The sequence below is a fragment of the Camelus ferus genome, chromosome 8, assembly GCF_009834535.1.
Source record: "Camelus ferus isolate YT-003-E chromosome 8, BCGSAC_Cfer_1.0, whole genome shotgun sequence".
In the NCBI taxonomy this organism is placed as follows: Eukaryota; Metazoa; Chordata; class Mammalia; order Artiodactyla; family Camelidae; genus Camelus; species Camelus ferus.
Window position 1 is genome coordinate 67,105,878 of NC_045703.1, and position 21,033 is coordinate 67,126,910.

Genomic DNA, 21,033 nt, shown 5'->3' on the forward strand with positions numbered 1-21,033 from the left:
GTCCTCTTACGTGCTTGCACCTAAGCAGTTCTATACTGAAAATAAAAGCCGCAGTCTTTTATTACAAATTATTTTCTTTTTATTTCTCCTCTATTTAACATCCAAGACATTCCATTGATTTTTTTTTTTTACATGAACTTGTGTGGGTGATGATAATACTTATGAATTCAGTAAAACAAAACATTTGCTTTTTAAAAGGGTCTTTGGTTTGAATCAGATTTAAACACTGGTGTGAACCACGAAAACGCCTTCAGGTTAAGAGCTACCTAGTTACATAGTCTTTAAGGATGTTTAGATGGAATGCAAAATTAACTATTTCTATTCAGAGTTGCCCTACAAAGAGCAGCGAGTTTCTAATAGGTACATAGCAGAAGAATGTGAGAGTTTTTCAAAATTACCCATATCTCAGCCCCTACCCTGAGCAATGAAATAGAAATCCAAGTGTCAACTGTATGTACTTGAACCTTAAGACAATCCCTTAGAGGAGTGACTCTCATCCCGATCACGCAGTAGGAGGTACCCCCAAAGTGGCAGCAGCCCCAATAAGGAAGTCTGAGTGAGAGCCAAGCCGCATTATTTTTCTCGCCATTTCCCGGGTGGCTGTAATTTGTGACCACTGATGTCCGTCACTCTTCCAAGTACACAACTAGAGTTCTGAGAACTGCAGGTGTTGGTCAGGAAAGGCTGCAAGTTCTGGAACTGAATCGTCAGGCTGATGTGAGATAGGCCATCTGTTCTCTGTGCCGCAGTTTCCCTTCCTGTCAAATGAGGATGGTGACAGCACTTGCCTCGTGGGATGTGGGAATTAAACAAGTGACCACCCACGTGGCCCTCGGAACAGTGCCAGCTGTCTTCCTGTGCTCTGCAGCCACCTAGTGAGGTTTAGATAAATATTAGAAAATATTCACGGGTGGGTCTAGCTCAGTCACAGAGCACATGCTCAGCGCACACGAGGTCATGGGTTCAATCACCAGTACGTAAATAAACCTTATTATCCTCCCCTAAAAACGAAAATATTCCATATAATCTCAGTCCTCTCAGTGTCATGCAAAGGTCACACTTTATTAACATCTGTTTCTAAGATGGTAAAATATTCTTTTGTTTTTGTTGTTATTAGTGGAGGCACTGGGAATTGAACCCAGGACCTCATGCAGGCTAAGCATGCGCTCTATCACTGAGCTATACCCTCCCCTCAATGACAGAATATTCTGATGTAAAACCATTATTCTGCTTCAAGGTGGCAAAACACCATCATTCACATTTCTACTTCTAGTAGCAAGCTTGATTTAGTCAAAATCTGACTTAGTTGAGTGAAGTCTCCTGTGGTCTGCCTTACTCAGAAGCCTGCCCCATTCCAAGCCCAAGGTTAGAGGCTGGTGTTCATTCCAGAAAGAGCCGGGAAGAAGAAAGTACCCCACAATCATTCTGAGGTACCCATCAATATTCTCAAGCACAGTTTTCAACGTTCAACATTTTCCAAGAGCATGTTGCAGTGTATGTGAAATATGAGCAAATATCTTAAATCCTTATGTCCATGCAGAGGTTATAAAAATAAGATACTGCAGGAATCCGAGGGCTCCGGGACTCCAAGAGGACTCTGAGAAGAGAGAGTTTCTGCAAAGCTCAGATAGTTGACGGCACAAAGGAAATCCATTTGAGCAGCTGTCCAGCGAGCTTCGTGCGTGCACAGACACTTCAGTATTATTTTCCTGGCACTCAGCGATTCATTCCCCAGATCTGAGAGCATCACCTAAATCCTAACTGACGCTGTAGCTACACTTGACCGGGAGAGGAAGACGAGCCACCGGCTTAAATCACCTATTGTAACTGGAACGATAATTCACATTCTCTTCTTCACTTTTTTAATTTAATTCACAGTGTATATATAGAGAGAGAGACAGACAGAGAGAGAGTATAATTTTGTAACCTGAGAAATCTGCATCTTCTAAGACAGGACGAGAGGAGGGTCAGAGGGTCACACAGTCTGGGGGTGGTGCGGCTGCTGTTTATATATCAGTCGCCTCTCCCCACCATGTGGCTCCTTTTCTAGAATCGGAGTTGGCAAATGTTTCCTCAAAAGGTGGAGATAGTAAATATTTTAGGCTCTCTCTCTCTCTCTAACTTTTAAAAATGTAGAAGTCATTCCTAGCTCCAGAGATGTACAAAAACAGGCTGCAAGCTAGACATGACGGGCAGACCACAGTTTTTCAACCCCGGCTCTTGACAAATGAATCTAAAACTGGTGCCCAGGTCTTAGTCAGGGCTAAGGTTTGTATTCCTGGGCTGAGCAGAACATGGAATGGGAGGTCAGAAGGAGAGGACAGAGCAGGGACGGTATCTGGGTCATTAACCAGAGGGGGACATCCGCTTACACCTCACTTCAGATTTGTCCGTTGCTTTATTTTTATTTGGACTTAGAGAAGGGTGAGAGGAAAGGTCTATCGAACAGCCTCGTTAAACAGAGATAAGATCTTTCGGAGGAAAGGGCAGGCGTGCTGCCCACCGTAAGAGCTTTGGGTTCGCTAACCCCAGAAGTCCTCTCCTATAATGCAAACCGCTGCGCGCACAGGAGTCACCTGGCCCTCTTCGTGCTGCCCCGTGGGACTGAGGCTCAGAACCGGTGCAAACACTGCTGGCCCTCTGTGGCTGTGTGTAATGAAGCCTTACGTCTCTGACCCAGAAGTCTCGTGTCTTTCTAGGCCTGTTACTTTGAGCAGAGGAGTCTGCAGAGAAAGGAACTAGTTTGAGACAGGAAGGCATCCCCGGAAGCCTGCTGTGACATCTTCAGATAATTTTCTACTGACGAAAGCAGCCTTACATTCTTCTCAGGGCTTCCTCTTGAAAAGATTCAGAAGATGATGAGACACTTGAGAGCAGTGACTGTATTTTGTTTGCCTTTGTGTTGGACTCAGAGTCTAGAACATTGCCTGATACAGTGTGCATGTTTAGTAAATGTGGAAGGAAGGAAGGAAGGAAGGAAGGAAGGAAGGAAGGAAGGAAGGAAGGAAGGGAGGAAGGGAGGAAGGGAGGAAGAGGAAGAAGGATGAGCAGGAGGAATCTCCTTTTGGGTCCCACTTGTGTAAACACCGTCACAAGGGTTTTCTGTAACTACTCAGTTTTTCTGACAGGGAGAAATCAGACATTTCTAATTCTGTCACTTTAAAGCAACGGATGAATTTATCCGTATCTCTCCTTCCGTGCAGCTTGAGAAGAGAATCCAAGAGCGAACTAAAGCAATAAATAAAGACTCACAGGGCGAGAGAGGGGGATGTGTAGTATTTTAATACAGCTTCCAAAACGTTTACTGCGTGATAGGAGAACTATCTGAGGAGTCCTGCTGAGCTGTTCAAACGCAGGTTGTGATAATATTAAAAGAGCGGGCAGAGACTCCTTGTGTAATCACACTAAACGAGTTATTTGGAGTGAGTTGCTATGGATGTAGGATCTCTGTATGATTAAGTGTATAAAAAAGAAACGGGGCCCCCAGTGAAGTCTCAGTAGTGAGGATGCTCATGATAAACGCCGCCCCAAAGCAATCACAGATGCGTTGAAAACACTTTGGGAGTAAAAATCTCGCTTTAGGGAACATTGGGTTTGAAGTAGGACTATTGCTATTATTGAGTTATTTTCCCAGTTGTTTTTTTAAAGTTGCTAAACTTTGGGAAGGGGGCGGGGGGGGAGCTAATTAAATTTATTTATTTATTTATTTGTTTGTTTGTTTATTTATTTAATGGAGGTGCTGGATATTGAACCCAGGACCTCGTGCATGCTAAGCACGTGCTCTACCACTGAGCTACACCCTTTCCCCCATTTTCTAAATAATTTGCAATGCTGTGTCACAGCTTTGAGGAAGGTCTTTAATATCATTGCCCACACAGCGAGTTTGGGTAAAAGGGGAAACCGCTGGACCTTTAACAGGCAGGTGTGGAGAATGAAGCCTCGTAGGAGCCACTGGCCCCAAACAGGCGTGGAGCAGGTCACCTGCAGCCCTTCAAGGCATTCAGAGCAGGAACACAGTGTGTGGGTCTCAACTTTCGGGACACGGGAACAGGTCTCTTTGCAGCAGATGGATGGCTGTCTGGTCACCAGGGCCACGTCCCTCTCTGGCACCTTCCTCACTAGCTAATGGGACAAGCCTGATAACCCAGCCAGTCACGTGTTGCCCCAGCCCTGACTTCAGAGCTACGGTCTGTCACCACAGTATTTTGCCAACGCTAACTCACAGCACCAGGCTGGGCGAGCACTGCACATGTTTCCCGGGAAGCTCTTATGATTCTGTAAATTAAAAAGCAGAAATTCTGATTCAGGCATGGAAATCAGGAATATGTATTTTTTTCATTCCCTGGTGATTCTAAACAATCAAGTTTTTAAAAATCACTGGTGTAGACTTTTTACTTTGGAATTTAATTAGATTGCCTTGTTCTTTTTTATTATTATTTAATGATTGCTGGGTTGAAGCTACTCCTCTAAGACTTGAGGGCTCTAGTCCCCCGCCCATCCCGATCAATGGCACCACAGACACTAAATGAATGAATGAATAAGGATACGTCCAGCGTCAGAGGACCAAGAGGAAGGATTTTTTTTCTCATGATCTCTGCATTAGAAAAAAGAAACACAGACCCCCTTTTCTAAGGAAAAGGAAGGGAGGGAGGGAGGAGAGAGGAAGAGAGGGGAAAAGGGAGAAAGAAATTACATTAAAAATTGACATAACTTTTTCTCTGGTGTCTGGGGAGCCACGTGCTAAAGCCTAAAGAGGACCTCCACGTCCGGCAAAGGCTGTGAGCTGGCAGCACAAGGGCTGCTGTGCCGACCCTACTCTCCCTTGAATGAGTTGAACGTGTGACCCTGTGAGACCATCCTTCCCCCACAGTTTCCCCAGCTGTGGCTCTGTCACCACGTCTCCTGAGAGACCCACCCTAGGGGAGGCAGGACATCCCTGGAAGCAGCCTTGCACCCTCATCCCCTCTGGCTCCACCCACCACGTCCCGCACACCTGCCCCTCATCCTCCCGGAACCCACAGCTCAGATCCCAGCAGAACAGATTCCAGCCCCTCCCTGGTTCTCTCTCTGTCCCTTCCAAGGAAACTCTTCTCCTCCAAGCACTAACAGGTGTCAGGGGAGCTGGGGTGGGGGACGTTCTGCCCAAATATGTAAGGCAAAAACTGGGTTAAGGAAAGTTAGACAGGTTTCTTTCCTTGTGGATTTCTCAGAGCTTTAAACTTGCCAGTGGGATTTGAACATTTCCTGGCGAGAAGCGCATCACGGAGCTGCCCCAAGCGCATCTGGCAACGCCCCCGTCGAGTGATGCCTCTTCTTAGAGCACACTGATTCATTCATCAACAGGCATGTACTGCGCACCTGCTATGGGCCAGACACTGCGCTGAGCACAAAACACAATCCCCGGGCTGCTCTCCCAGCCGACACATTTGGGGTGCACTCATCTGAGGGTCTTCATCTTGGCCTGACCCGTGAGTCCCCTGCTCCTTCCCTCCTCTGACCACCAATTCTGCATCTTCTCTCAGTCTTGAGGTCCTCTGAGGAGCAGGGTCTTTTCTTGGCTTGGCTGCAGTCTGGTTCCCACCCTTTGCCCTTCAGGGAGAACCCTGGCCTTAGCCATCGTTCCACTGGTGCTTTAGACAGCGTCTCCTGGGCTCTGCCTCAGGGCATCTTGAACAAGCCTTTCCCCTGATACAGTCCTTCTCGCCTTACTCAGCCTCCCAGGCCAAGCTGCCAGTTTCCACCAGTGCTCTCTGTCCCCTCAATTCCAATTCCCTTCTTTTCTTTCTAGATCCTCCTGAGCTTGCTCTGGAAGCCCTTCTAGAGAGCTGGTTCCTTCAATCCTCCACGCACTCTGTGTATCAGGTCCACTGAAAAGGTCTCCTGGCCTCCCCTCCCTGGCCCAAGTGACTCAGCCTGGGACTCCTCCCCAGCAGAACCCCCATAGTCCCTCCTCAAAAATCTACACTTTGCTCCAATTCATGGTGAAAACTCTGCACCTTGCTCAGGAGTAGCCTCATGGTTGTAAGGAAAGAAAAAAATTAATATGCCCATCCACATGCTGTTTCCTTACACCCAGCCCCTGCCCGGAGCCACCCACCCACTGTGGGAAGAGCCCACCCTCCCAGGGCAGGAAGCGGAGTCCCCAGCCCACTGCGAATAAGCGGCGGCGCCCCCCCCCCGTGCTCCGTGTTCCGCACAGAAGACCAGCCTGCTCCCCAGGCGCAGCCTAGCGGGCCAGGAATTAGCACCTGAGCAGAAAGCAGCTCCCACGGGCTGGACACTGGGCGGCCCAACACCCCCGACGTGGCCTGGATCCAGTGTTCTGCCTCAACTTCAGTTTCACGCTAAGAGCAGCAAGACGACCTGTAAGGGGGGGCAATTGATCTGTTTTCCTTCAGAGGCTGGGCAAGAGGTGAGTGATGAGGGCAAGAGGGAAGAGCAATAGAAAAGCGCCAGAAGGAGGAAGCCACACAGCCTGGAGCAGCCGAGGCCAGTTAATGGCCGGAGAATTCTTTGCCTTTTGAATTGTGTATGTTGCTGAGGGGCGCCCCTCCCCCTTCAGTCTCTGCCCTGACAGCTCTAGTAAAGTCTGCTGGGCCCACAGACACTTTGCGCAAGTGGTTACATACAGATGTGATTTGGTTTGTCAGAACACAAAGCGGGGGTTTTCATGCCAGAATCAACTCTGTAGAACAGAGATTGTGGGAGAGGCAACGGAGCCCACTTGGGGGTTCATAACAAGCTTGGGAGGGCTTAGGGTTCCCAAACCGGGAGAACTTGTGGTTCCAATCCTTTGTTCAGAGATCTCCAGGAGACGTGAGGCCACAGCTGACATTTATATTTGTATCTACATAGTAATTTACCCAACCAACTCTACAACAAGCAAGAGCAGGAAGGGTTTCTGGATACAGTAGCACTGGTTGCAGAAGGTGAGTTTTGCAGGAGAAAAGGAAGACAGCTTCCCAGAGAGCCGGGGTATTTCAAGATGATAAACAAATGATACCTGCAAAATTCAGAGACAGAAACAGTCAGGTGGGATGAGGGTGGGTGACTCACCTGTGGCAGGTGTGGAAGGCACTGAAGGAAGATTCTTGTTCCTTTGGGTAACAGGCATCCATTGTTTGTCAGACAAGCAGCCCCCTTCTTCTGGCAGCCTTTCCCCCACATCCACCTCCATCCACACGGTCTCCATGGGCAATAATGTTTTCTATGACCCACCCCTCTCCTGGTGCGGAAGCTGTTAGACATGGAGCACTGAGCAGAGGGAGAATGCTGCATGATGAGAAGAAAGAGGAAGAGAGATTCTCGGCAGATTCTAAGTCTCTGGGTTCTGGTTAATCCTGAGACCCAGCCATTTTCCTGTCCCTAGGTTTAGGATGCCCCACCTTCCTAAGTTAGGTCGGTGTTCCTTGCAGCCTATATGAGCCCCTGGAGCAGAAGGAGAAAAGCCCAGTAGAGGCAAGAAGTTTGGCCAGGAAGCTTGTACAGGTAGTCCAGGCTTGGTGAGACTGAGGTTTCGTCCATGGCTGTGACAATGGAAATGAGCATCTCCAAACCGCACTGGAGGGGACCAAGTTATCAGAAGTGATGATGGAGTAGAGAGTTTCTCAGCATTTGGAGTGCTCACCATGGCAACACTTTCCTGTGACACCACCATTGACCACAGCATTTTTATAGCAATGATGGATATAACAGCCTCAGTCCTAACCCAGGAGCTCCTAGGACAGGACTCAGCCACAAAACATGTCAGAAAGCCAAGGGCATTAATTGAGACCTAGGGGAGCTATAACGTAACCCAAAGAAGAGACTTTCCCCAGTCTTTCCAAAAAGGAAATTAAGCAATTCAGCTACCAATTCACCAGCAAGTCCTACTCTCTCCAAATGAAAGGGCAGCTGCAACTCTACAGGAAGCACCACCGTCTGTCCCCGGAGGCCCCAGACTGGAGCTGAAGCATCTGGTATCCAGGGAAAGTTGATCAGCTTGAGTTAAGTCTTGGAGGGACGCCATGACAACAGGGGCCAAAAATGTGTCCAAGTCCAGAGAAACATCACAGCTCATTAGACCAGTCTGTGTTTTCTAACCACCTATACAAATATTTGTGGATCCTTCCCCTGTGATCTAGGCTGATGATAAGCTTTGGGGAAATTTAAAAAGTAGTGATCTCACAAACTTTCCTTGCACCTATCTTCCCTTTAATTAAGATCCCTGACATTAATTATTAAAAATAGCAGAAGGAGTCTCTTGGAACCATGACTCCCTTGGGGCCTTTTTTAAGAGGAAAGGAAGGTTTATTCAGAATCCTATCATTCCATGGCGTATAATCTCATTGTCCATCAGTAATTCCAGCACCTCCAAAGAAAATGTGAGTGCCTAACGGGAAGAATTCAATCTACAGCGGGACGAAATAAGTTAGTTCCTCTCAGCACTGAATTTCAAAGTATAGACGTTTTAGTTCCTGCCCTGTAGGGGCTGGGGAGTAACCTGAATCGGTCAGGACAGGCTCTCTGTGATGCTGCAGTCAGAAAAGACCCAAAAAGCTCAGGGGTTTAAACAAAGGTTTGTTTCTTGCTCGTGGTCCATGTCTAACAGGCCAGCAGGGGGCACCACTGGCTATCGCCACTCACTGGCCTAGGCTAATGGCACAGCCATCTCCAATTGCTGACTGGACGGCCAGAGGGAAGGAGATGTCTCTTAATGCTCTGCCCAGAAATGACACATGTTCAGTCCACTCACATTCACCGGCGAAAGGGAGTCGCGTGGCCACAGCTCACGCTGAGTGAGATCCTACCACATGCCCAGAAGGGGAGGGAACCGGGGCGCCTGCTGAAAACACTGCTGACTGCCACCGTGCCCACCTTCGGAGACAATCTAAATGCTCAGCCATGAGGGACTAATCGTAAGTGAAAAGAGAGGTTAGAAAAGGGCGTAAAAGAGTTGAGAGGATTTCACAGCAAAGCTGATCAAGCTTGGTCTTCAAGAAGGGGCAGGAGTTGGATGCGCTGTGAGGAAGGCACTTGGTGCAGAAAGGGGATGACCTGGACAGTGACACAGGGCGACGTCCACACAAGATAATGGGAAACTGGCTTGGAGCGTTCATGCACCCAGGACTCTCATTCCTTAAACATGTGTTGAGTAGACTTGGCGTCCCTGAGATCCACAGTAGAATAACAAAGAGAGTTTAATCTGACTCATAGGATACTGGGGAAAATACGTCATTATGCTTATCTACATAATGAAAGCAGGGAACACAACTTCCAACATATGTGGAAATCTGAACATATGTTCCAGCCTCTTCCTAATTCTGCACTGCTCCAGTCATTACCACAACATATTGTAAGACGTTAGGACCCAAAGTAGTCAGAACACTTAATTGGGAGGGTTTTCTATGTTTCTCTTCAAATACATAGCTCTTCTGAGAGGTCTTGAGAAGGATAGTTCCTAACAGCTTGCAATCTGACAGTCCTCAGGGAACACTTGTACACACAGACTCTTAGAAAAAAGCATGAAGCCTAAATCTGCTCTTTTACCAAACCCCAGCGTACACTCATCAAAGAAATTAAATGTTTAGAAGTAACAGAAGAGAGACAAAGAATCACATCGATAGCTATCTCGCTGTCTGATCACAAAAGGAAGCCACAGAAAGGAAATGCAGAAGGCCATCAGAGGGCCCTAGTTCTAGACAGAAACCAGTCTGTTGAAGAAGCTCTTATAAATCGTGAAGACGCTGACCTGGGGGAAAACAAAGAGGTGAGGCAGTTCAGGGTTTGTATTGTTTTTGTGATGTTTTGCTTCTTAAGCTGGCTGTTAGTATAGCTCATCTAAATTCTGTTTAAATATCCACATTTTGATCTTCCCAGCTTAGTACAGAAATTCAGGTTTAAGACTACTAGCGGGAAAATTAGATAAATAGACTCAACCAGATTATGGCAATTCCTCAATATCCAACAAAGGAGTAGATTTAAATGTGAGGCAACTGGGAGCCAATAAAGATTCGGGATCAGAAAAATGACATAATGACATAATGAATTCCCTGGTTTGGGAAGATTAATCTGAAAGCAGTAAGCAAGTAGGTTGGAGTGAGAGAGACCTCACAGAAAGATACTGCATTCATTTACACACAGTGATGACTGGAGCCCAAAAGGGGAAATCAGAGAAACTTGTGTAAGGAAATCTTGTTAGAACAACAGGTTTAGAGAATGCAGGCAAATGACCTGAGAACTCAGAAGGGTAGAATCACTGACAGAAATGGGCATCAAGGTTTGAGTAATTCAGGTAGGAGAAGGTCAAAGGTCAAGGCTCAGATTTATATCTTCAGTTGCCCTGAGATTTGTGAGAGTGTGTCTGTTCTTAATCCATAACAGTGGGTGGCATTGCATAAAGAGATTAATCCATCATTAACCAAAGCATGTTTCTGTAATTCTCTAGTACTGGGACATTCACACTAGAGTAAAAATAAGTATTTCAACCAAGAAGAGAGACAGACTCGCTAAGCAAAGAGCTCAGGCAATTCTCAAATTCAACCCAGTTATAATCTGGAGCAGAAGCTCAAAGGCACCCCCTTCATCTAGTGATGCCCTAATCGTTATTCCAGACTTAATGCCAACATCAGTTCTTCCATGAAGCATCTCCAACTCAAGTCTTAGAACCAAGCACTCTTTCCTCTCTGCTTCCATTGTATGCTCTGTACTTAACTTCTATTCTATGATATTTACTTATTCCCATTGTAGTGTTTTTATCTGTTTACTGGTTTGAAGTGGATGGTAGCTCTTAGCAGCAGTCAAAGATTGTTTTATCATCTTTCTGTCCATAATGGAAGTAAAGTCACATAGTAGGCCCATAATATGAATGAATGAAGACTGAAATGACAAGACTTCTGATTCTGGTTTTGATGAACTAACTTGTAACAGGTAAAACTTTCTGCCAATTATGACTAGAAAGCTGAATAAAATATTAAAAGTGTCTGTTAAAATGTATTGGGGAGCTGCCAGGGTGACCAGAATCTGAGGCACTAAAGTCCTGGAAAGAAAGAAAACATATTAAAGAGTCTGATATTATACACCAATTCTCTTCTGAAGAAATTGCTCATTTATAAACAATGTTTTTTGAAAGTCTGAAAAACCAAGGAGAAAGAGGCAGCTAAGTGAATGAGAAGCTAAGTTGACCTTAGGCAGTCTCACATAACTGGAGAGCTAGAAGTCAGAGTCCAGGGTCACCAAGGTACCTAGCACTTGAGGGGCCAGGATCCCAGAGAAAAGGGATGTACTGAGAAGTGAGCCTGATATTTGCTGTGCTTTCCCCCTAAGTCATTTACTGCTTTGTAAGTGGTGCCTGTGAGACTGAGAAGTTACACAGAGCTTTCACTGGTCTCATGGTGCTGTGGAGATCAACACCCACCCAGGCTCTCAGCTGGGACCCCTGAACTACTGTCTCAGGATACGAGTGAATCACGAAGAGACCAACCCTCGTGGGAACTGAAACCAGATTCTAGTCAACACAATCCAAGACTGGATTTAGATGACCTGCCCCTACTCTAGCTGCCTGCCAGATGCAAAAATACCTCTCTGGAGACAGACATGACCCAGAGCCTCTGTAATGTTTCATATACATTGCCTGGTGTGCAATAAAAATTAACAAGCATACTAGAAAAGAAGTCCAAGTAACTAAAAAGCAAGAGGAAAAAAGATATCATAGAAAAAGACCCACAGGAGATCCAGATACTAGAGTTATCAGCTATTGAATTTAAGATAACTGTGATTCATAGGTTCAAAAAATAGATGACAAGATAAAAATTTCGCCAGAGAAGTGAAATCTACTAAAAAATCAAATAGATATTGTGAAACTGAAATATAATACATGAAATTAAGAGCCCACTAGATGGTTTTAATGTCAGATTAGACCCCAAAGAAGAGGAGACTGGTGTACTGGAAGACAGCTCAGTAGGAAATATGCAGTCTGAATCAGAGAGAAAAAGAAGGAAAAAAAAAAGAAAGAATGGAAATACAGAAAAAAGCACAAATTATATGGGACATGGTGAAAATGGCTAACATACATGTGATTGGAGTCCCATAAGGAAAAGAGAAAAAATGAGGCTGAAGCAGTATCTGAAGGTACAGTGGCAAAGAACTAATGAAAACCCTCAGAATGATTGACTAAAAACTTTTTAATTTTCTCCTAAAAAATATTCAAGACTTTTTGTTACCTCAGAGTATGTTTTAAACATGTGGATCACAGCCAACTTCATCCATTATTTGTGCTCAGTTTTTTCCATTCAGATCTCTGGAATAACAGAAGGTCTATAAAATATTCAACAGAGCACAGAGTTGCTAAGTGAACATAATTTAAACAAGAGCGAAAAAACCAGGCTGATTTTCTAAAGATGTCTTGAGTATTCCCAGCAGGTTTACCCAACAATGTGAGATACATTTGTCTACAAGAGAAGACGAGATGGCTCAGAGAAAGTCAAAAGTTTTGTCTCAGACTTTATATAGGTTATACGTAGAATACATAAAGAAACAAAACATATGCATACAATAAAATTGTATGTATTGTATATATACAATGAAATTTTTAAATAGTAATAATAACAATAATAATTCTGTTCCAGAAGTATTAGCTCTAGCAAGAAAAAGAAATGCAGATTTTTAAAGCCTGTCATATAAATCATGTGAATCCACATGGCTTTAAACAAAACGCAGAAAATTGTTTCCATTCTAAACCAAACTAATCAAATATTCTTCCATCAGTTAATTCTCACAAAGCAATTAATGGTAAGAGCTAATTTTTTTTCTTCTTTAAAGCATCTACAATTTAGATTTCTTTTCTTTTTTAACAGCTTTATTGAGGTACAATTGATATAAAATCAAAACTGCACATGTTTAATACACACAATTTGATGAGTTTGACATATACATACATACACCCATGACACAATCACCCAATCAAGGTAATAAACATATCCATCACCTCCAAAAATGTCCTCATGTCCCTCTGTGACTTTTGTATTTGTTTGTGGTAAGAACTCTCAACATGAGATTTACTCCTTAACACATTTTGAAGTGCTCTATATTGTACCGCAGAGCTCTGAAGATGTTTCCTCTTCTGTAACCAAAACTTTGCATCCACTAGAAAAACTCTCCTTTTCCCCTCCCCCCCCCCAGCGTCTGGTAACCTCCGTTCTATTTGCTGCTTTTATGTGTTTGACTATTTTGGGGGTGAGGGAGGTAATTAGGTTTCTTTATTCATTTATCCTAATAGAGGTACTGGGGATTGAACCCAGGACCTCATGCATGCTAGGCATGCACTCTGCAGACACTGAGCTATATACTCTCCCCCTTTCTTTGACTATTTTAGATTCCTCATATAAGTGGAATCATGCAGTATTTGCCCTTCTCTGTCTGGCTTATTGCACTTAGCATAACGCCCTCCAGATTCATCCATGTTGTTACAAATGGCAGGATTTCCTTCTTTTTAAGGCTGGATAGTATTCCATTGTGTGTATATGCCACATCTTTAACCATTCATCTGTTGATGGACATTTGTATTGTTCCCACATCTAATTTAGATTTTTAAAAAGGATACTGGTCCTCTTCGGCAGTTTCAGTATAGCTCTTCACTTTTATTCTTTCCACTGAAGATGACGAATGTACGTAAGACTGAGAGATGACCAGATTTAACGGGTTTTCTAAACCGGGCTGGTGCCCTCATCACATCAGGTGAGTAATTCAGAAGAACATCATGGCTGTAAGGATACAATCAAGATGGTGCACACACAATTTGTAGTAGTGTAACAGCTTTCTCACAAACCTTCTGTGTTTTTCTTGAGAAGATTAATAGAAATCAGTGTTCTCATCTTCTCCAAAGAATGAGCCAGTTTGCATATATTGTTGCCAAATGAATCTTAAGACTCTTTCAATTTTAGAGACAAACAGAATTTTGTAACATGACTCCTTTTTACCCCAAAGGGGAGCATTCAGAGAGTACCGTTTCTGAGGACTCCATGTTTTCAGTAGAATTCAACACAGTTCATAACAGCATGTCTTTCTTCCAGAAAATAAATTACTTCACCTATCCCCTGTGAAAAGGAAATTATGACTAATACTTTGAATTCTTTCTTGAGTAAATCAGTTACATTTATGGAACGTGAAAGCCAAAACAGAGTGGTGCAGAATGAAATGGAGCTTCAGGACGTGGGGACAGAAGAGGATGCCCCCCCACCTTCAGATCTTAACTCTGAGAGTCTGTTCATCCCAAATCATGATACCAAGCCAGCCACAGGCATTTTCTGAGCTGTCACGGGGGGCACAGCCCCAAACTAAGTACTTGGGTTCACGTCTCACAGAGCACATAGTCCACACGCTTGAGGATCCTACAGACCAGCAAGGAAAAAGGTCACAGAGAATCTGCTGTGACACAGAGAACACCTACCACCCCGCCCACCTCCACAGCCATCAGAAACAGACGTCTATCTATTTGTCTTCAGCCTCACCTAAATCCATTATCCGGGCAAGAGAATTCAGTTCTGAATTCAGCTCTGCCATTGATTTACTATATAATGTGACTATAAAGTAATGAAACCAAAAAGAACAGGGCTCACATCCAGATGACTCAAAGTAGTCAATTTGGAAAGCTTGATACCACTGTACTTAGGACAGCAAGACTGGCACTGTCCTCGGGGTGGGTGTAGCTCAGTGGCAGAGCACATGCTCAGCATGCACAAGGTCCTGGGTTCAATCCCTAGTCCCTCCATTAAAAATTTTTTTAAAAGACGAGACTGGTCTGATCATGCTGCTTTGACACTGGTCACCAGAGGGGGCGAGAGGAAGCAGGGAGAGGCAGTGCGGAGGTCAGGGTCTAGTGCTGTCTCCAGAGAGGCAGACAACCCGGCTGGGTCCCAGAGGCCATGGTAAACACACATTTACTTTTTCTTTTGCTTCCTTCATTCGTCTGACCTGGGGGAGCTGAGGAAGGCTTCAGAAAGGAAGATCATCTTTGAGCAGAACTTTGAAGGATGAATAGATATGACTGTGGTCGGTGTAAAAGTCTCATCAGGATTCACTTGATCCAGTGGAAAAATGATACACTGAAGAGTAGTAACATTTCAGAATTGTCACCTCAGGGACCCACTAAAAAGCTAGTAAAAACCTTCTGTTGGATAAAACAGCAAAAGAATTCTTATTTTGGAAAGACTTCCCATATGATCCAGCAATCCCACTCCTGGACATATATCCAGAGGGAACCTTAAGTCAAAAAGATATATGCACTGCAACGTTCACAGCATTGTGTACAATCGCCAAGACATGGAAACAACCTAAATGTCCATTGACAGATGATTGGATAAAGAAGCTGTGGTATCTTTATACAGTGGAATACTACTCAGCCATAAAAAAGAATAAAATAATGCCATTTGCAGCAACACGAATGGACCTGGAGACTGTCATTCTAAGTGAAGCAACCCAGAAGGAGAAAGAAAAATACCATATGATACCACTTACATGTGGAATCTAAAAAAAAAGATAAACGAACTTATTTACAAAACACAAACAGACTCACAGACATAGAAAACAAACATGGGTTGGGGGGGAGGGAGGTGGGAGAAGGAATTAATTGGGAGTTTGAGATTTGCAGATACTAACTACTATATATATAAAATAGATAAACAACAGATTTATACTGTATAGCACAGGGAACTATATTCAAAATCTTGTAACAGCTTACGGTTAAAAAGAATATGAAAATGAATAGATGTATGTTTCTATATGACTGAAGCATGGTGCTGTACACCAGAAATTGACACAACATTGTAAACTGACTATACTTCAATAAAAATATTTTTTAAAAAAAGAATACTTATTTTGGAATACTAATGGACTTCAGATAATTAATACAATGAGAATATTGAAACCAATATTATCTAATCATCCTTAAAAACTTCCAGATCTAAGGTGTTACCTTTGACTCCTTGTTCCAGATGATACTTGTGTTACCGAGACTAGGTTGCTTACCAAGTTTTCTTTTTTCTTTCTTTTTTTTTTTTTGTGTGTGTGTTTGCCAAGTTTTCAAGCTGAGAACAATCACTGTACAAAGAAACTTGGAAGACCCTTTACTATAGGAAAAATGCCATGGTACTGCTAAAAATTACATCCCCCTCCACATGTTAACTTTGCTTTGTTTTTTCATTGGCCTTTGTTAACACCAGGCATCACAATTTAATAACCTGCTCCCCCTGGCGTGTCCTTAAACACTTCAGACAGAAGGTTTAGGAAGAGATTAACTTCTTTCATTGCAACATCTTCAGAAAACAGACTGGTCACATCTCCCTCGTGGCTTTTATGCTTAAACAGGACTTCTCTTGCCAGACTAGTAGGTTAGAAATCTAGTTCTCAATGTGAACTTTCTGAAGTTAGTTCCAACATGGAATACTTTAAAGTTTTAAAAAGTATGGCCTCAGGACAGTCTAAAATCTGCCATAGAAGGAAGTGGGCACAAAAGTGAACCAGTCACTACATACTATTTCTGGGTTCAGCTCCTTGAAAGCTTTTCAAGTCGTACTCTGTGACATTTACAGAGCAGTTTTAATAGAACTGGCTTTGAAAGTGCCTTTCTTCAGCTACAGTATCCATTTATACATCATCAGTGTATAATTATAGTTTGGGACTGATGCTAAAAATATGGCAAAGGGGGGAAACTGATTCTTTGGGCTCAATCAAGCTGAGTTATCCAGGGAAACAGTCCTGGAGAGAATAAGAGGTGGGACTCCAGCAACAGTGGGCCGACCCCCTCCCTCTACAAAGACAGATCCCAGATAAAATAGACTTTGTACTAGTTTTTATATGGCTGGGCTCCAGAAAGCAAAGGAAATCTCCAAAGACAATTTCTTTTAGTCTTTAGTTCAAATCTGAACAGGTGCCCACGAACTTCAAACAAAGAATTCAGGCAGAGCTGACATGAGAGCAAGTGGTGACATGACTCTACAATAAAAACCTGAGCCTTGCACCTGCTGGTAGGTGGAAAGATGAACTTGGGATTCCTGCATTAAGTCTGGCATCTTAAAGGCACCACAGGGCCCCAAATCCTGGCAGAAACATATGCAAAGCTTCTCTAGAGGAACATCGCCAGTTTGGGCTCTTGGGATTCCCCAATATAAGATCAAACAAATACAAGTGCACCACCCAAGAGTAAATCCACAAAGAAAAAAATTACCATGAATGTGAGTTAACAGAAACGAAATCAACATATTTGGGCTCCCACCCAAGGACTTCAGGTAGTAAAATTATGAAACATGGATAAGCTCTGGGCTAAGTGTTTGATGGAAGCAAATACAGAATCACAAAAATGAAAAGGCAACAAAACACTACTAACAATTACCAGACAGGAGGTTTAGATATTTTAGACAAGAAAGATACACTTGTTATAAAGAAGAAATTGTCATAGTTTCCCAAAAATAATCAGGAAAGCCTGTGCCACTCATGCTCCCGCCAGGCTGGGCAGTGCTGCTGGGAGCAGAGGCTCGACATCTTCTGAAAAGCGGAATCACAGGGGAATTTGATGGCACTGGTCTATGCTTAGGGCTAGAATTCAGGTGATCTGCGGGTGGGCTTCCAAAAGCAGGTAAGTAAAGACTGGGTGAAACAGTCAAGAGGCAGTCACTTTCCAGTTGGGGAGGGGCTCAGAGGAGGGTTTTCCCAGAGAGTCGTTGAGTGGAGCACGCTGCATCCGTACCTTTCCAGAGCAGGTCATAGCAACAGAGCTGGTTCTTGGCAACTCTGAGGAGCTCCCTGTTGGGGAAGGTTTCCATCCCTGAGTCTCCCTTCTGTGTCCCTACAGTACATTGAAAATAACTATTTTAGACATCCCATCGGGACTTTAGGACTTTAGACATCCCATCGGGTTGCCCACACTTTTGTCAGTACCTAGCATAGACTTTTGATGATTATAAGGCTTCCTTCTGTTTTTAACAGAAAGGAAAAAAGAAAGAGAGACAGGAAGGCAAGCGGTAAAGACTGCATATGACCTGTATAGCTTCTTTGGCCCATCAGACCTTCAGCTCTGGTCTCATCTCTTAGAAAGACTCGCACATTCCCTGAACACAAGGACTACTAGAAACTCCAGGATCTACATTACTGTTCCTTATATGTAGTTAGTATTCCTGACTGCCCACTCTGAAACAAGAGCGTTGAGCCCTACTAGACATTAGTTTCTCCTGACTCTCCCTTCCTGGTCTCTCATCTGATAAAAGGCTACTTCTAAGAGCTGGTCAGGTAGATGGAGAAGGAAAAAGCGAATGGTCTCAATCATCACTTTGCACTCCGTTTTCCTGCAACAGAGCCCTGAGAAATGACGGTGGGTCTTCCTACAGAAAAGGTGATTCCTTAATGTCTTTGTGCCCGGGAATCTAGCAGTAGGTTCCTAGATTATCTGGGTCTCTCTGAGGGGAAGTAGTGGGAGGGTTATTTATCCAAAAGCACTTGTAGGAGCATTTTTTTTCAGTCTGTCAATCAACAAACACCACTGGATATCTACTTGTCTCTACAATTGAACTGGGCACCGTAAAGGAGTTCAAGGAAGTGTAAGGACCTGGCGTCGCTCAGCAGGCTCCAGGATTATCTAGGAGGGCTGTATCAGTCAAGGTTCAGTTGGGAAAGCAGAGCCATGTTTCAGGGATAAGGGATTTCATAGGAATTAGACCTCATAAACATTAGAGATGCTAAAGAAGTGAAGGCTTAGAAGGCAAGGTTGGGAGGATCAAAGAAGAGTCACCAATTAGATCACCTTCAGCTCTGGTAGAAAAGTTGGATCTTGTGGAGATATCTGAGATGACAGAGTTGAACAGCACCCAAGGGAGACCGCAAAGGCGGACTCAAAGAGAGGTGTTTGGAAAGCCACGCTTTAGTGACTTCCACCTCTGGGTCCACCACCTAAGGGGTTTAGAACCCCTATTGGTCAGCCAGGCCAGCAGCTGGGCAAAGGCACTGGACACAGAACGGAGGAGACCCGGTACACACTGAGAGCTACTGGGCAGCTCTTAACCCACCTGTCACTAGACATGACCACAGTGAGCTTCTGGGAGTGATGGCCACTGCTTCGCTCCTGCCTTCCAAATCGCATGCAGATCTCCTTGGCCAACTCTAACCCAGGGAAGAAAAGTCAAGGAGCTCTAGCTCCCAGCTTAGCCAAGTTGGCCCAGAACAACCTAGCACAGCTGGCAGTGGGGAACAGTTCCCAGGTGAAAAGCACGCCTTGAAGAAGACAGGGAGAAGGCAGAGGGTTCACGGATGGCTTCAGCGAGCACAGAGCTCACTGAGGCTCAGGGAAGAAGAGGATTTAGAACACAGGAAAGGAGAGAACCAGCAAACATTTCCTGTTTCAATGTGGCTGCTTTATTTTTTTATTTTGATGTTGGTGCAGAGCAGATACAGTTTTCACAGAACACTGACAGGAACCAGGGGCTCCTGGAGCCAGGATGGGGACAGAGGGACAGCTGGGGAGCCTCATCCTGGGCTTGACTCCGATCATGGGACGATCAGGCCAGGGCCCTGCTGCCCAGAGCCAGCAACTCGCCCCAAGTGGAGAACCGGGTCTGTGCAACGGCCTCGGCTTTGCATCCTGCTGTTTCTATGTCTCCTTGGAGACTGTCTGGCACACGGCTCAAGAACAGGAGCCTGCTTGGAGAAGAAGGAATCCAGTCTGGCTGCTTTTTAAGGGCAAATTTTAAAATAAAGACAGCTTTGGAAGCAAATAACATTTTGTTCTCCTGACCTCCATGAGATGGCTGTCGGCACCAGTGCCCAGTAGCCTGGATGACAGGTCTGATGAGCTGGTGGCCCCTAGCACAAAGCAAGCAGGGCAGGGAAAGGATGCAGACTGTGCGCTTCCTCCGTGGCAGGAGGAAGAGGGGCCACCACCCGAGCGGTCCTGCCAGAATCTGGGCTGCAGTGGGGGCCCGGGTGCCTGGCAACGGGAGGAGCTGAGTGAAAAATGCCTGGTGCTCAGGGGGAAGGGAGTTCTGAAAAGAAGGAGGTGGCAGTCAGTGAAGAGATGGGGTCCCCAGAGATGAACTCCAACCTTCAAGCTGTTGCCATGTACCCGAAAACCCCCTCAGGAGCCTTCGGCAAGCCAGCACGTAGCACATGGGAGGAGAGAAGGACTCCTCTGTTTCCGTCGTCCTGGAAACTGTCTCTTCACCACGTGAAGGTCAGAAGTAAGGGTTCTCCTGCGAGCTGCCAGCGGAGCGCCAGGAGACTTCTTTGAAACGATCTTTTTGTTGTTTTCAGATCTTCTTTCTTCTAGATCTTCGACGTTTCAGTAGCTCAGTTCAGCTGAGGGACACCAGACTAAGAGCAGACTCTCCACCTTGCCAGCCCCACAGGAGTGTTCATGTGTACACAACAGACTGTGCTAATGTGGGTGCTAGATTACTAATTAAGAAAATGAATGTTAACGTGCTTTTTAAATGGCACCCAGGAATATTTAGGTGTTTTCTGCCCCTTTAGGGCCACTGAGATCTGATCCATTTCCCCTCCACAGAGGGAGGGCCTCACTCTACCCACAGACTTTACTAATTTATCCTTCATCCCTATTGGACTAGCATTTTCTTTTTTTCTTTTTAAGGAAAATTGGGTTTTCATCAAATGGGTCTCCTGTTTCTTTTTAAGCAAGCAGGGTAAATGGACTTCCAGACCGGCTGGCACCTGGTTCTTCTGAGATACATAGGATTCCCCCCACCCCGTGGGCACCTGACCCTGCAGAGCTCCACGCCCAGCCGCTGGGAATGATGAATGCTGTTGACAGGAAAGACGTTCCTTCTAGCGGCCAAAAGGCTTTGATATCTGAATCCCCATCGCTCATTTCTGGAGGCTATCAGGGCCCCCCGTGAGAGCACCCCAGGCTCAAATCTCTGAGATGAGGGTCTTGTTTGAGTTCCCGTGTGTATATCCACCTGGTTCCCGAGGACCAGCACATCCCTGTCTGCACATGGGGCCACCCTTGGCCATGGGCCCCGCTGTGCTCAGAACCCACCGCACACATAGGCAGAG